The 16,015-nt window shown below is 43.0% G+C and overlaps 1 long non-coding RNA gene across 1 annotated transcript in view; it reads left to right on the top strand.

Annotated features, from left to right (window-relative positions):
• The window catches only part of LOC138667467 (uncharacterized), a 40,711-nt gene that overhangs the window by 4,704 nt on the left and 19,992 nt on the right, over positions 1–16,015 (top strand). The window contains exon 2 of the long non-coding RNA XR_011318772.1: positions 13,094–13,191. This is a non-coding gene — a long non-coding RNA (uncharacterized lncRNA). The remainder of the gene's footprint in view (positions 1–13,093; positions 13,192–16,015) is intronic.

Raw genomic sequence — 16,015 nt, 5'->3', positions numbered from 1 at the left:
GTGGGTTCCTGGCAGGTACCTAGCAGAAAGGACAGATCGTTACGGAGCCGCGTCTGCACTACCTTGCGGCGGCATCCTAAGAAAGGACACGAAACGTAGTATTTTGTGGAGAAGTGAGAAACGAGATCACAGCACAAGGAGATAGAACCAGTAGGAGTCGTGCCCCGAGAACGGCAACATCCTACTGAGGCGCGTAGCCGGTGGCCGGAACGCCGAGGAAGTAACTGACTCCAAGCATTACTTCAAACAGCGGCAGGACAGTTGATTACAGGTTGGCTGTCTACCTTAAATCACCTAAGCAGACATAGGGGGCAAACGTGGAGAGGGGCTTCTCTAGGGTCCCAGAATAGCTCCGAGCCTACCCGTCATACGGGTGCGCCGTAGCCAGATAAACTTGGGGGACGGAGAAGAGAAAGAACTGATACGAGAGTTGTGAGGACTATCCCGTGTTGCTCAGCAGGGAAGGACTACAACACACAGGCGCTAGTTGGTAGGCAACGATTTCCACCTGCAAAGGGAACTCTGGATGTGCCTTCGGACCAGCCGGACTCAGCCAGCCATTTTAGCAGTGCTCTGGATTGCAGATCCCGAAGTCTTCGGTAAAAAGGACTGCACCCCTGTGTCCTCGTTATTAACTGCGCCTCACATCATCACCACCTACACTACTGGGAAGCCCTGGGGAAGCACTTCACCTGTGGGAAGGTATACCATCTAGCTGCCATAACACCACCCCAGTGGACCCCAAGCAGCGTCGGTCATCCTGACCGAATACCACAGGTGGCGTCACGAACCCTTGACAGACTTTCATCACCTTTCATTGGACGTCCCTTAGCAGGGTCACGGACCGGGTCCAGCCACCGTGACAACCCCAGGATCGAGGCAGAGAGGACCGGTACCGAGTACCCCGTGGCCCTGTATCTGGGGGCGCTCCATAAATACTTCCTTCTCTCCCCTCCTTACTTTTTCCTACCCTCACTTCCATCACCATGCACCGATTTGGAATAATATTATTTTGAGATTCTCTTTGTATTGTTATTTGTACTTTTTCTACATACATTTCGATGTACCCTTTTAGAATTTTGTCTCTTGTACAATATGTTTGATGCAGTTTACTGAGGAAGGTCGGGTTTAGACCGAAATGTTTATTCATTTTGGACTGCAATGAAATACCATTTTCTAAGCAACAGACGCAAATAAGTTGAGTGCCAATTTATTATACTCTATACTCACTGGTTTGGGGAACCTATTTTGTGCACCAACACAGCTGTGCCACGATATACTTCTCTATGTACCTGGGAGCTGACATTCACCTCTGTGTATGTCACATATTATGTATCACTCCCATCATCCCCATGCTGGGGAGCTATGGGTGTGGCTAAAGGGGTGAAGAGGTAGCAGTTGCCCCCGATGAGGTCCAAAGGCTTTGAGGCCCTCTGTCACAATATTAACCATAGCAAAACTCACTTTTGAGTTCACATCCCATCCAAAATAACATTTCCCACAAGTCAGCGCCCTCCCAAATGTACAATTTGACATCAGGATGTTAAATGATGAGAGAGTATCCTGAAACCTTCCAGAAGCAAAGGAAGTTTTGGGAGGTTTCTCTGGCACATGGGTAATTTGCCAAATTTGAAAAGTCTGGAGGGTCTACGAGAGTCGCCAAGTATGTACACAAATTGGGCAGATTTATCAAGGCTGTCTTTGTTACCCATAGCAATCAATCACAGCAAAGCTTTCATTTTTTTAAAGCAGAATATGAAACATGAATTTAACAGTTTTTATAAATCTACCCAGTTCTTATTTATCATCCCTAATCGTATGAGAGCGTGAAATTTACCTTTGAGTGTCGCTTCCATAACCCTTTGACCCCCAGAAACTCACATCCTAAGAGTTTACACCAGTTCGTAAAAATGCTAAATTTGTGCATGACGTGGAGCTGCCCCAAAAATATTGGGGCTTTTGCTGTTTTCATGTCAGCTCTGCCAAAAAGGGCTACTGCAGCAGAATGCGGGACTACTATGATCACCTTTCAAATTTATGGAAGGTAGTAATGTTCCTTACACCAGAAATGTTACTCCAAGGACTGGACACTTCTTACTGGAGAAACATTTCTGGCAAATCTTGTGCCTTCAGTGCATCTTATTCCTGAACGCCCATTACTAACACCGCCTTATGAAACACCAGTCTTAATGAATCGGGACCAAAATGTATCACTCAATGAACTGGCCGTCATCAGGAACCATGGCCAGAATTTGCTCAACAAGGGGAGATCCTATTCAAAGTAACGATTAGATGTAAATATCAGCACTACGTGGAGGCTACTGTACCCAACACAGACATATGACAAAACTCCACACCCCACAATAATACAGCCTGAAGGGGATAACATTGAGCACCTTGTTATTCAGTGCAGGGTCTTAACACTTTGCCTTCTCCCAACCAATCCCTCTATGACCACAGCTCCCATACTCGATCCCCCATTCAGAATCACTGTATTACAAAGCATCTAAGATGTTTTTGTCCAAGTATCGATTGTCACACGTTCTTCTCAAATCAAACAATTACAACCTGGGAGCAGCAGGCTTGGACACATTATCAGCAGCTGGTCCCTTTTAGATGGGACTCGAAGCTTATGTGGAGGTGGGGGATGCATTCTGGATAGAGGGGTTATGAAGGTGGGCAGATTAATGAATGAATACAAGGCAATTAGTATGAGTCTCTTGCTAATCCTGACTTGGGACCTCATCTTCTGTACATGGAAACAATTAAAGTCAAGCAACTATGGTGACAGAGGAAGCCTAAAAACACACAGCACTAGACGTCTATGAATGATCTAGCCCACCCTCGTCTTTCATCTGGGGTTCACATGGACCAATTTGAGTTCTCTTTGCTCTGTGATAACGACTTCCCTTTGCAATTTCCTTGAGGAACTGAGATTGCTTCAATAAAACAGTGATTTCCAACTCTCAACTCTTTGGATGACTGGAAATTCGTACATACCCCTATAGCAGGTGGAGATGGCAATGATCTGCACAATAATATTTCTCTATTTATACATTCATTCATCCATTCATTCAATTATTCAACCAACCACACATTTGTTCATTCATTCATTTCTACTAGTTATTCATCCATCCATCTACTAAATCATTTATCTATCATCTATTCATTCATTTATTTATTCACCCATCTACTCATTCATTTATCATCCATTTATAAATTTATTTAGCCATCCACTCATTCATTCATCTAACATCCAGTTATTCATTCACTTATTCTTCCATCCATCCATATGATCTTTATTCACCAATCCATTCATTTCTTAGCTGTCAACAAAGTGTGTGTTTGGCAAGCCACCATTGCTTCTGACTCCTCAATAATATACATATTCAGCTTAGCTAAGCTTTCATGTCATGTGTTTTCAATGGGGAGTGGGAGACAAATGGTTGACAGACGCATCGGGCAGTGGATCATCTCCCATGGGAGTGATGGATCGGACATTCTGAAATCTAGTAGATAACTGGCCCAGTTGACATTTTTGAGCACTTCGAGTAAGGACAACGTTGAATAAAGGACCATATATTTGGCTCGTAACAATTTATGTCCCTTTTTTATAACATATTATTTTTTTTGTCAAGACAAAATACTGTATGTTGCAATATTGTTAGCTGTAGAAGTACCTGTAACCAAGTGTAGACTGAAGCATTTCCAGAAGCCTGCAAGAAGTGATATCATCTTCAATGTATCTCAATAACAAAGTTCAGTAAAGCCAAAAAGTAGTCCATAAGCCAAGTCCCTGAGGTCTAAGGGTACCGTCACACTATAACATTTCGATCGCTACGACGGTACGATTCGTGACGTTCCAGCGATATCGTTACGATATCGCTGTGTCTGACACGCAGCAGCGATCAGGGATCCTGAGAATCGTACGTCGTAGCAGATCGTAAGGAACTTTCTTTCATCGCTGGATCTCCCGCTGTCATCGCTAGATCGGTGTGTGTGACACCGATCTAGCGATCTAGCGATGCGATCCAGCGATGCGTTCGCTTGTAACCAGGGTAAACATCGGGTAACTAAGTGCAGGACCGCGCTTAGTTACCCGTTGTTTACCCTGGTTACAAGCGTTAAACTAAAAAAAAAACAAACAGCACATACTTACATCTGGTGTCCGTCAGGTCCCTTGCCGTCTCTGCTTCCCGCACTGTGACTGCCGGCCGTAAAGTGAAAGCAGAGCACAGCGGCTGTGCTTTCACTTTCACTTTACGGCCGGCAGTCACAATGCGGGAAGCAGACTGCAAGGGACCTGACGGACACCAGAATGTAAGTATGTGCTGTTTGTTTTTTTTTAGTTTAACGCTTGTAACCAGGGTAAACATCGGGTAACTAAGCGCGGTCCTGCGCTTAGTTACCCGATGTTTACCCTGGTTACCCAGGGACCTCGGCATCGTTGGTCGCTGGAGAGCTGTCTGTGTGACAGCTCCCCAGCGACCACACTACGATTTACCTACGATCACGGCCAGGTCATATCGCTGGTCGTGATCGTAGGTAAATCGTATAGTGTGACGGTACCCTAAGAGTCTCAGTTTTGAATTTGAACTTATTTAGGTGCCATGTTAGATATCTTCATCATTAAGATCTTCAGAAGACTTGAGTGACTTGCATCTTGGATACATTGCCAATTGGATCAGAAGCCATATTGACCTAACATGGCAGCTAAACAGGTCCATATTAAAAAAAATGTTTCATCTGAATCTCTAGAAGACCACTTCTTGAGGAAGACTATCTGTCCTAGTCCTATTTTATATGCACGCAGGCCATCATCTTTGAGATCGCCATACTTCTAGATCACTATTGTTTATTGTAATATGGGGTTATCACTTCACTGTATCTACTTTACAGGGGTTGTAAAGGACTAAAAGAACATGGCTGCTTTCTTCCTGAAACAACACCACACCTGCCCCTTGGTTAAGGCTCGCATTGCAACTTAGCCACAATGAGGTGAATAAGAAATGAATAAGACTAAGCTGTAAAAAAAAAGATGCACATCCTGGACAGGGGTGGTCTTGTTTTCAGAAAAAGGCAACCATATAATTCTCTATGCAGTCTTTAAAGCGGTTGTCTCAACATTAATAATGGTTACGATTGCAAAGTACTAGCAACAAATAAGCAACTGTGCAATTTTAGGGCTCGTTCACACCATCATGTTTATCGGATGAGTGCTATTTTTTATTGGACAGCACTCGGACCAATGATATTTAATAAGTCAGTACTGATTATCGATTTTTTTCCCAGATCGAATCTGTCTGTGGAAAAGCTTCAGCTTACCTATTAAAATCTATAGGTGTGTGGAAAATATCGGACTGACATAATGGAGAAGATGGAGAAATTTTAATCTTCTCACCTGTGCTACGATTCTCTCATCAGACAGAATTGGTTCACACTATGCTGACACTCTGACCAAATTCGCATCAGAGTTTGATCACAGTGTCAATACCATAATGAATCCAATTCTCTCAGAAGAGAGAATCTACGCTCGTGTGATCCTAGGCTCAATCTTATAAAAAAATTCTTGCTGTTTTTAAGGATGGAGAAATTTCAATTCCATTTTTAATGCTTGTTGTCTAAATTACTGGGTCATTGTGGCAGTCTAGTAGTGTGGCTGAGCATGTGCAGTACATGCAAGCTATTTTTAATAACGCTTGTAAGCACTAATCTAAATCTGTCCAGATCGATGCAGCACACGATTTGGCCACCTTTAGTGTCAGCGCTAGTTCAGTGATGCTACAGCAAAGGAGGGTGCATAATTCAGACCAGCGGTGTAGACAATCTTCAGGAGAACAGGAAGCCGAGAGGCAAGGTAGTGGTGCACTCCTGAATATGAACCTTTAGAAGAAAACTTTATGCATTCTTGAATGGATGGAAACCAAGAGCTTCTCTGAAGACGTCCAATGATCAGATCACTTTTGCGAGATTTAAAACCATCGTGTTAAATTCCAGGACAAGCAATGCCATAACTCTAAGACTATGTTTACATGTCCATGGTGGCTTCCATGGTCACGATTTTTAGCCGAATAGACACTGTTGACTTACAATAAGTTTCCGGTGTAGTATCCTTTGTGGTGCATGTATCAAATCTGATTAAAATGAAGACAGAGTCTAACTTAACTTTAAATTATGTTTTTTTCCAAAATTTCTCTCCCTTCACTTCACCAGACTGAAATGAAGACATCGTTCTCACATTGCGTTGACTGTATCCTAATATATATCTATATGGTAAATTCTATTAATATCTGACATGAATGTGGGAAGAACGTACAATGTCAAAACTATCCATGAACAGAAACCCTGTCACTTCATTTCACTGGAGGGTACACACAAGATGCTTTCCGAAAGCAGCAGATAACTAGAGGCGGCCTGTGGTTTATTGACGCTAAGTCAACGTGACATCTGTCACTGTCCTCTTCCGATGAGACACGAATGACTGAACAGTGAGCACGGACTTCTGAAGTCAATATCTTCATAGCACTTAAAAGAATAAAAGATATTCAAGAAATAAGTCATCACAACTCCTAGCTCTACTGTCTTCTTAAGCAACCTGCTATCTCAGGAACTTAAAAAGCGTGAGGGGTTCTCTTATTTTTTGCCAAATATTTTTATTCCTTCATCTAAAAATTAATCTGGAAGAGCTAACAGAGGTGACTCAAGGGATAAATGTTCCTTCTATATACTCAGATTCCCTGGAAAGATGTCACCCCACTGAGCAAGCTCAAGGAGATCACTTTGTCTACAAGATGGTCTGATTCTATGACCACTGCATCGCAAACTCTGCTATTAATAATATACACCAGTGATGGTGAACCTTTTAGAGACTGAGTGCCCTAACTGCAATCCAAAATCAACTTATTATTTACAAAGAAATAATACATGCTATTACTCCTCACGCACTTTCAGACTTCCTACACTCATCATTGTCCCCAATCTCTTCTTTTTCCTGTCCTAATCTGGCTGTACATCACTTCAATGACACTCTTAGAAGCACCCTTGACCAAGTAGCTCCCCTCACCCTCAGAACCTCCAAACACAGAATGAAACAGCCCTGGCTCACATCGCAATCCCATCGAAAATAGACAATATCCATCAGGAAATCCGCTCCCAGACACCAAGTGAAGTGACTCCCATCCCTCCCTTCATCTCCCCTGGCTCACTCTCCACATTCAATCCCATCACAGAAGAAGTCTCCAAGCTCCTCTTCTCGTCCGACTACATGCACCACCGACCCCATTCCCTCACACCTCCTCCAGTCTCTCTATCCAGTCATCACAACTCACCTAACAACAATCTTTAATCTCTCCCTCTCCTCTGGCATTTTCCCCACCTCCTTCAAACACTGTATCATTACTCTATTGCTAAAGAAACCCACCCTCGACCCATCCTGCATAAACAACTACAGACCAGTCTCCAATCTCCCCTTCATCTCTAAACTCCCAGAGAGCCTGATCTACTCCTGCCTTAAGGTACCTTCACACATAACGATATTGTTAACGATATCGTTGCTATTTGTGACGTAGCAACGATATCGTTAATGAAATCGTTATGTGTGACAGCGACCAACGATCAGGCCCCTGCTGGGAGATCGTTGGTCGCTGAATAAAGTCCAGAACTTTATTTCGTCGCTGGACTCCCTGGAGACATCGCTGGATCGGCGTGTGTGACACTGATCCAGCGATGTCTTCACTGGTAACCAGGGTAAACATCGGGTAACTAAGCGCAGGGCCGCGCTTAGTAACCCGATGTTTACCCTGGTTACCATGCTAAAAGTAAAAAAAAACAAACACTACATACTTACCTACCGCTGCCTGTCCTCCAGCGCTGCGCTCTGCACTCCTCCTGTACTGGCTGTGAGCCGGAAAGCAGAGCGGTGACGTCACCTCTCTGCTTTCCGGCTCCCAGACAGTACAAGAGGAGAGCAGAGAAGCAGAGCGCAGCGCTGGAGGACAGACAGCGGTAGGTAAGTATGTAGTGTTTGTTTTTTTTTACTTTTAGCATGGTAACCAGGGTAAACATCGGGTTACTAAGCGCGGCCCTGCGCTTAGTTACCCGATGTTTACCCTGGTTACCGGCATCGTTGGTCGCTGGAGAGCGGTCTGTGTGACAGCTCTCCAGCGACCAAACAGCGACGCTGCAGCGATCCGGATCGTTGTCGGTATCGCTGCAGCGTCGCTAAATGTGAAGGGGCCTTTACTCGTTACCTCTCCACTCACTCCCTCCTAGACCCTTGACAGTCTGGTTTCCGCCCCCTACATCCTTAATGCAGCAGCCAGGGTCGTCCATCTGGCTAATCATTATTCGGACGTGTCCGCTCTTCTACCCCAAGATATTAGGACAATCCACAATTTGCATAGTTTTAGGCACTCGCTCAAAACACATTTGTTCAGAGCGGCCTATCACGTTCCCTAATCAAAGTCATTTTATGTTTGTGTGTGTGTAGCCCATTCACTATCTCCATCAACCCCCCACCCCCTGAAAATGGTTGGACCATCATTGTAAATACATTATTGTAAATACACACCTGTACTTTGTATCTCCCCACCTCATTGTAGATTGTAAGCTCTCACGAGCAGGGTCGTCTTATTTTGCTTTAATTATTGTATTGTTAACGTTGTTACTTATGACTGTTGTGTTTGAAACTGTAAAGCACTGCGGAATATGTTGCCGCTATATAAATAAAGATTATTATTATTATTATTATTAAAGTAACACAGAAATTTAACCTTAATACTAAGGTTTTAGATTACAAAGACAACTCGTACATTAGTGTGCTATAGAGTCAATATCAAAGAGCTTGTAAATGCTGCACTCCAAACCTAAGATACTAGCCACCAATTGTAGTGAAGGTCTGTTCTTGAGAATGGAGAGGATTTTTAATCAAAAGTAAAATTGCAAAGTTGTTTGGTTTTACAACATCTTTGCAATTGTAACCCTTTATCATGATGAGAGCAAACCCTTAGGCTATGTGCACACGTTGCAGATTATTTGTGGTTTTTTAGCGTTTTTGCGCTATAAAAACGCTATAAAACCGCAAATAATCTGCATACATTAAGCATCCCATCATTTATAATGGAATCCGCAATTTCTGTGCACATGATGTGCGTTTTTCCGCATGAAAAACGCATTGCGAAAAAATAATGAACCTGTTCATTAATTTTGCGTTTTTTTCGCGGATTTCCCACTGTCAAATGCATTGGGAAATGTCCGGGAAAAAACGCGCAAAAACCGCGTCAAAACCGCGTCAAAACTGCGCAAAAAAACGCATGTGGATTTCATGCGGAAATCTGGCAGAAATGTCCGGATTTCCACAGGAATTTTCTGCATGAATTCCTGAACGTGTGCACATAGCCTTAAAGGCAGGGATATCAAACTCAAATACACAGAGGGCCAAAGTTAAAAGCTTGCAGAAAATTGAAGGCCAACCTTGATAAGTTTTTCCTTATCAAAGAAAAATGTTAACTTTTGGAATTATATTGGAATAATATAATATGGTATGTAACAGCAGTAAAAAGCATATGGCCCAATGGCCTAATTGAAATATGTAATAATAAATGATAAAAAAAGCCTTGAATAAAACAGATAATAAAGTATGATGCAAACACAGTGAACTCCTCCACACGCAGTATGTTGAGCCTACTGTACCCCTCTCCCTCAGATTCCCCAACAAAGAATGGTGACCCCCATCACAGTATGATTCTCCAGCTATAATTCCGACACAGCCCTCCATACAGTATAACGGGTGCATAAAGTCCCCCATACAGTACAATGGCTCCACATAGATCTCCATAAAGTATAATGGCTCCACATAGTCCTCTATACAGTGTAATGGCCTCCACATAGTTCTCCATAAAGTGTAATGGGCCCCACATAGTACTCCATGCAGTATAATGGCCCCACACGATGCTCCATACTATAAAATGGCCACATGCAGTTCTCCAAACTGTATAATGGTCCCATATGTGGAAAAAAGGGAATCCAGCTCCAAGAGATAAAATCACTTAACTTTAATACATGCTAGCCACCTTAGGGAGAGACCCAAGTTGGGCTAAATGTAGCGGGACGAAAGAGACCGAAAAGCCCTCTACTTAAAGGAAATACATAGTGGATGCTTTCCTGAAACGGAAAGTACTTGCAAGCAGCATAATACAAAGAATAGCAGGTTTACCCAGAATCCTTTGCAGTAGGCGGAGCTATGCAAATCATCTCTTTCCACCCCTGTCTAATCCACAGCGCTTGGAACCGCCAAGCGTGCAATGCTGCGGATTAGTTTCTAAATTTACACAGCCAACCAATTCCTACCTGTGGACACGTGTTTCGGGCTTTAGGCCCTCATCAGCACAGGGCTGGAATTGGTTGGCTGTATGGATTGGGGCTCGGTGAGCAAGCGATACATACATGCTAGCCACCTTAGGGAGAGACCCAAGTTGGGCTAAATGTAGCGGGACGAAAGAGACCGAAAAGCCCTCTACTTAAAGGAAATACATAGTGGATGCTTTCCTGAAACGGAAAGTACTTGCAAGCAGCATAATACAAAGAATAGCAGGTTTACCCAAAATCCTTTGCAGTAGGCGGAGCTATGCAAATCATCTCTTTCCACCCCTGTCTAATCCACAGCGCTTGGAACCGCCAAGCGTGCAATGCTGCGGATTAGTTTCTAAATTTACACAGCCAACCAATTCCAGCCCTGTGCTGATGAGGGCCTAAAGCCCGAAACACGTGTCCACAGGTAGGAATTGGTTGGCTGTGTAAATTTAGAAACTAATCCGCAGCATTGCACGCTTGGCGGTTCCAAGCGCTGTGGATTAGACAGGGGTGGAAAGAGATGATTTGCATAGCTCCGCCTACTGCAAAGGATTCTGGGTAAACCTGCTATTCTTTGTATTATGCTGCTTGCAAGTACTTTCCGTTTCAGGAAAGCATCCACTATGTATTAACTTTAATAGCATTCATTCAAAATAGGCAATAAGACATACAAAAAACGGATATACCGGAAGGAGAGTGCCTGAATAAACTGTATGCGTTTTGAACACAGAAGTGCTCTTATTCTTAGTAATGGCCCCACACAATGCTCCATACTGTATAATGGCGCCACGTGATGCTCCATACTGTATAATGGCCACACACAATGCTCCATACTGTATAATGGCCCCACACGATTCTCCATACTGTATAATGGCCCCACACAATGCTCCATACTGTATAATGGCCCCGGATGATGCTCCATACTGTATTTTGGCCCCACACATTGTTTCATACTGCATAATGTGCCCACATAGTGCTTCATACAGTATAATAGCCTCGCATAAAAAAATAAACACCATATATACTCATGTATAAGCCGACCCGAGTATTAGCCGAGGCACGTAATTTTGCCACGAAAAACTGGGAAAAATTATTCACTCGAGTATAAGCCGGGTATGCATTGTCCCCTAATCCCTATTCTAGCATGCATGGTTCCTCATCCCCATCTTTGTCTGCATGGTTCCTTATCCCCATCCTTGTCTGCATTGCTCCTCATCCCTATCGTTGTATGTGTGGCTCCTCATCCCCATCCTTGTATGCATGGCTCCTCATTCCCAACCTTGTCTGCATGGCTCCTCGTCCCCATCCTTGTTTACATGGCTCCTCATCTCTATCCTTGTTTGCATGGCTCCGTATCCCCATCCTTGTATGCATGGCTCATTATCTCCATTGTTGTATGATTTTCTCTTGAAATCTTGTATTAAGGTACAATCCAGCAGGAGGAAAGAGTAATCCCAAACAGCAAAGTACATATGTACGTCCAAAGATGGTTACAGCAAACTGAATAATGAGGAAGACGGGAGGAGCAAGGGCTAACATCACCAACTGCAGGAAAGAAGAAGGGACAAACTTCAAAGGGCAGGGCTTCTGCCTAGCAACAACAGAATATAAAGCATAACACAGAAAACACACAAGCTGTTGCCATTCATGGGGCACAACACCTGTCCTTATATGCATGGTTCCTCATCCTTATCCTTGTATGTATGGCCCCCATGAGAAAAGTATAAAAAAAAATTCTACTTGCCGTCTCTGCGCACCCTCGCAGCATCTTGTTCCTGTGACAGTAGCTCCTGTGGCCGAGCGATCATGTCTCCCTAATCATTAAGGTAATGAATTTTCCCTCCACTCCATGCCTATGGGAGTGGAGAGAGGTGAATATTCATTACCTTAATGAGCAGGCACATGTGATCGCCTGACTGCTGCACGAAGCCGGCTGCTACGGCTGACACTGTGCTCGCTATAAGAAAAATGAATACTCACTGCTAGTGCAGTGAAAATTCATTTCTCTTTAGCAGGGGGCACAAGCTTTATCCACAGCCACTGGTTCCGCCCTTCTGTGACCTGCTGCTCCGCCACTCCCTCTCCGATGTCATCTTCTGGGACAATGACTCATGTATAAGCCAAGGGGAGCGTTTTAGCACACAAAAAATGTGCTGAAAAACTCAGCTTACACATTAGTATATACGGTAACTACTCACTTCTGCCCTTTCCAACTCTGATCTGGTCTATTCATATATCACAATCCTAGCTGTGGGCACTAGAGCTGCCACTCTCCTCAGCTCACGCGCAGAATGATGGCAGGATGCATGACCTGATGGGATGTTGTGCGTGCAGAAGAGAGTGGCCACAGTGCTAGTGATGAGGGAGATGGCGAGGGGGCTGAGAAGAGTGGTGGTTGCACTAGTCATGAGGAGATGGCGTGCATGCCCACCGGGAGGGCTCTGCATTCCCCCTCTGGCACGTGTGCTATAGGTTCACCGCCACTGATATACACCATAAAGTGTGTATCAAGTGATTCCTCCAACTTTCAGCTATAGTTTAGACTTTTTTTTTGCTGAACCTTATAAGTCCTAGTGTACCATTGCCATGCTACGGTGCCAGTACTTTGTCCATGAGATGGCCAGCCAGACCACAATTCTAATCTGCATTTAGCAGATTGGAAGCTAACAGCAGAAAATGACTTATTTTAAAATAAAGTGTTTGTGATATTTTTTTTTAATTGTCAAATTTTTTGATATTTCAGGAAGAGTTTTCAGCAGTTTTTCTCATCTTCATTGGCTGGGTTACAATGACAAGTGATACCTCTATAAACAGCTGATAAATTAGGAACCACCAATCACAGTAAGTGTTGTCACTGCTCTTCCTGCTCCCCCACCATTCATATTGACCTTTGTACACGCTCATTAGATTATTCAATATAAAAGATAAGGTCTGAGTCAGTCTACTGCTGCTAATGTACATGTGAATTCCCAGAAAATAACAGGAATAAGAGTCTAGAATAGCCTCGGTGGCCATTTTGAAAATTGCAAGGCTTCTAATTTTAATTTTTCATACAGATGGTGATATTGAAAAACAAATGCCCCAAATTTTTTAAAAATACATTTAACAGAAAAACCTGCTAATCAATAGGTCATTTTCTGATTAGACATTCCCTGAAGTGGATAATACCAGTAGCTCTTTTAAATAAATGGCACAGTTATAAAGTATATACAAAAATGCGCAAAAAAATTATTAATTATTGCCACTGAAGTAGCATACAGAGTAAGACAGATCATCATGGAACATGACAATAAGAGGGGAGAAAAAGAGACGATCGCACAGTCCCATATAATGTAAAAGTATAGCAAATCTTTATTAAGTATTAGTAAAAACACCCAGAAGAGAATGTGAGTACACAACATATACAGAACGTGCATGGACACACAAGGCAGAGAATTATAACATACCTCAGTGAGAGAGTATGACAAGTGGAATATATGTAGCATGTGTAGCAAAGACACCACACATGAGAATTAAAGTTATCCCTGCACTAGGAACCAAGTGGTATGGTGTCGAATCATGCATATAAGCATGGATGAAGGTTTACCTGATGGAGGTTGGTTCCGAAACGCGTGTTAGGGTGGACAGACAGGCAGTGTGAGTTCCTGCTCCATTGGTATTCAGCCTACAGGTATAATATATCTCTTATACAATTGTTCTCATATTTCCCTGCGGGCAGGGTGTTACCTGAGCTATAATGCTCAAACTATTATGCTATGCTTATTGCTTGTAAGATTATTGTTATTGGCAAACCTTCACCCATGCTTATATGCTTATATGATTCAGTGGAGGGGTCGGTCCTATAAGCTCTGAGCTGTGTAGTCAAGAACATGTCAAAACAAAGTCCTCAAGCTGGAAACCTTACGGTAGTTAACTAAAAGTTACCCAGACCTAAAGAGGCTGTCCACTACTTTGGCATCGATATCCTATCCTTAGGTGGAAGTACTTGCAGACCTGGCCATCTTCTGATAGTCGCTTAGGCTTGGTACTATACCTCTGTCTCCTATTCAAATCAATAGGAGGTGGTTATGTAGTACCGTGTGGTGGCCATTATCAGAAGACGGCCAGATACGCATGTGAGTACATCCAGCCGGCGCCGAGTACACGGGTAACAGATGATCATTTGGGGTTTCTGGTGACAGACCCCTACCGGTCAGACATTGATGATCTATCCAAAGAAGAGGTAATCAATGTTAAAAAAAAACAAGCATGACACCTTTTTGTTACACCGCACTTTACTCATGGGTTTGATTCATGCTTGAATATCTACTATAAATCAAATAATAAAGGTGGAGAGACAGAAAGCGCAAATTAAATAAAATATTGTCGGTACGCTCACCTGATTGTGGACGTGGACTCCGCGTCTGGTGGCACACTTGCCTGATCATCATATACATAACAGCTCTCCACACCATATGATACGGTTGTCCGTAATAACGCTAATATATACCGAGTCTCTCATCTGAGAATCATGCATTTATATGCTCAATACAGCACGTAACTGAAGAAGGTTCCACAAGAACCGAAACGTTTTCTGTGCACTACAATAAATTTTCCTTCTACGCATCTAAGCTGAGTGCTAGGTTATATTTATTATACCTATGGTTTGGGAACTTACCTTTAGCACCATTTCATAGCTGTGCTCACGGTGTTTTTTGACAACTCCTATAAAAGCATGTAAAGGCTGCTGCCGGACTAACAAGAAAATGCCATGCAGGAAAAGAAATACGATGATTCAGAGTCCGTGCTGTCCAAGGTTCAAAGGTGTGGTGACACACAAGGTTAAAGCATGAATGCGGCTTATTGTGCCAACGCGTTTCAATGTTTCCAAACCTCTTCATCAGTACCACGCCTAGTAATGATCCATTTATTCTGGTTTGGTCCTGATGAAGAGGTTGGTAAAACCCTTATAATCTACCTGGAGAAGTCTGGCACTTCCTCTCTCATAGAGAATACAGGAACACACGGACGACCCTTTTGGGGATATGGAGAGCGATAGCTGTCAGTCAGTTTATCTAATATATTAACCCCTTCATGACCTTGGGATTTTCCGTTTTTCCGTGTTCGTTTTTCGCTCCCCTCCTTCCCAGAGCTATAACTTTTTTATTTTTCTTTCAATATGGCCATGTGAGGGCTTGTATTTTTTGCAGGACGGGTTGTACTTTAGAACAACATCATTGGTTTTACCATGTCGTGAACTAGAAAATGGGAAAACAATTCTAAGTGCGGTGAAATTGCAAAAAAAGTGCAATCCCACACTGTTTTTTTTGTTTGGTTTTCTTGCTAGGTTCACTGAATGCTAAACCTGACCAGCCATTATGATTCTCCAGGTCATTACGAGTTCATAGACACCAAACATGTCTAGGTTATTTTTTATCTAAGTGGTGAAAAAAAATTCAAAACTTTGCTAAAAAAAAAAATTGTGCCATTTTCCGATACCCATAGTGTCTCCATTTTTCGTGATCTGGCGTCAGGTGAGGGCTTATTTTTTGTGTAATGAGCTGATGTTTTGAATGATGCCATTTTGGTGCAGATACGTTCTTTTGATCGCCCGTTATTGCATTTTAATGCAATGTTGCAGCGACCAAAAAAAAACGTAATTTTGGCGTTTCTAATTTTTTCTTGC

This window comes from Ranitomeya imitator, chromosome 2, assembly GCF_032444005.1.
Source record: "Ranitomeya imitator isolate aRanImi1 chromosome 2, aRanImi1.pri, whole genome shotgun sequence".
In the NCBI taxonomy this organism is placed as follows: domain Eukaryota; kingdom Metazoa; phylum Chordata; class Amphibia; order Anura; family Dendrobatidae; genus Ranitomeya; species Ranitomeya imitator.
This window is presented reverse-complemented; position numbering and strand designations above follow the sequence as displayed.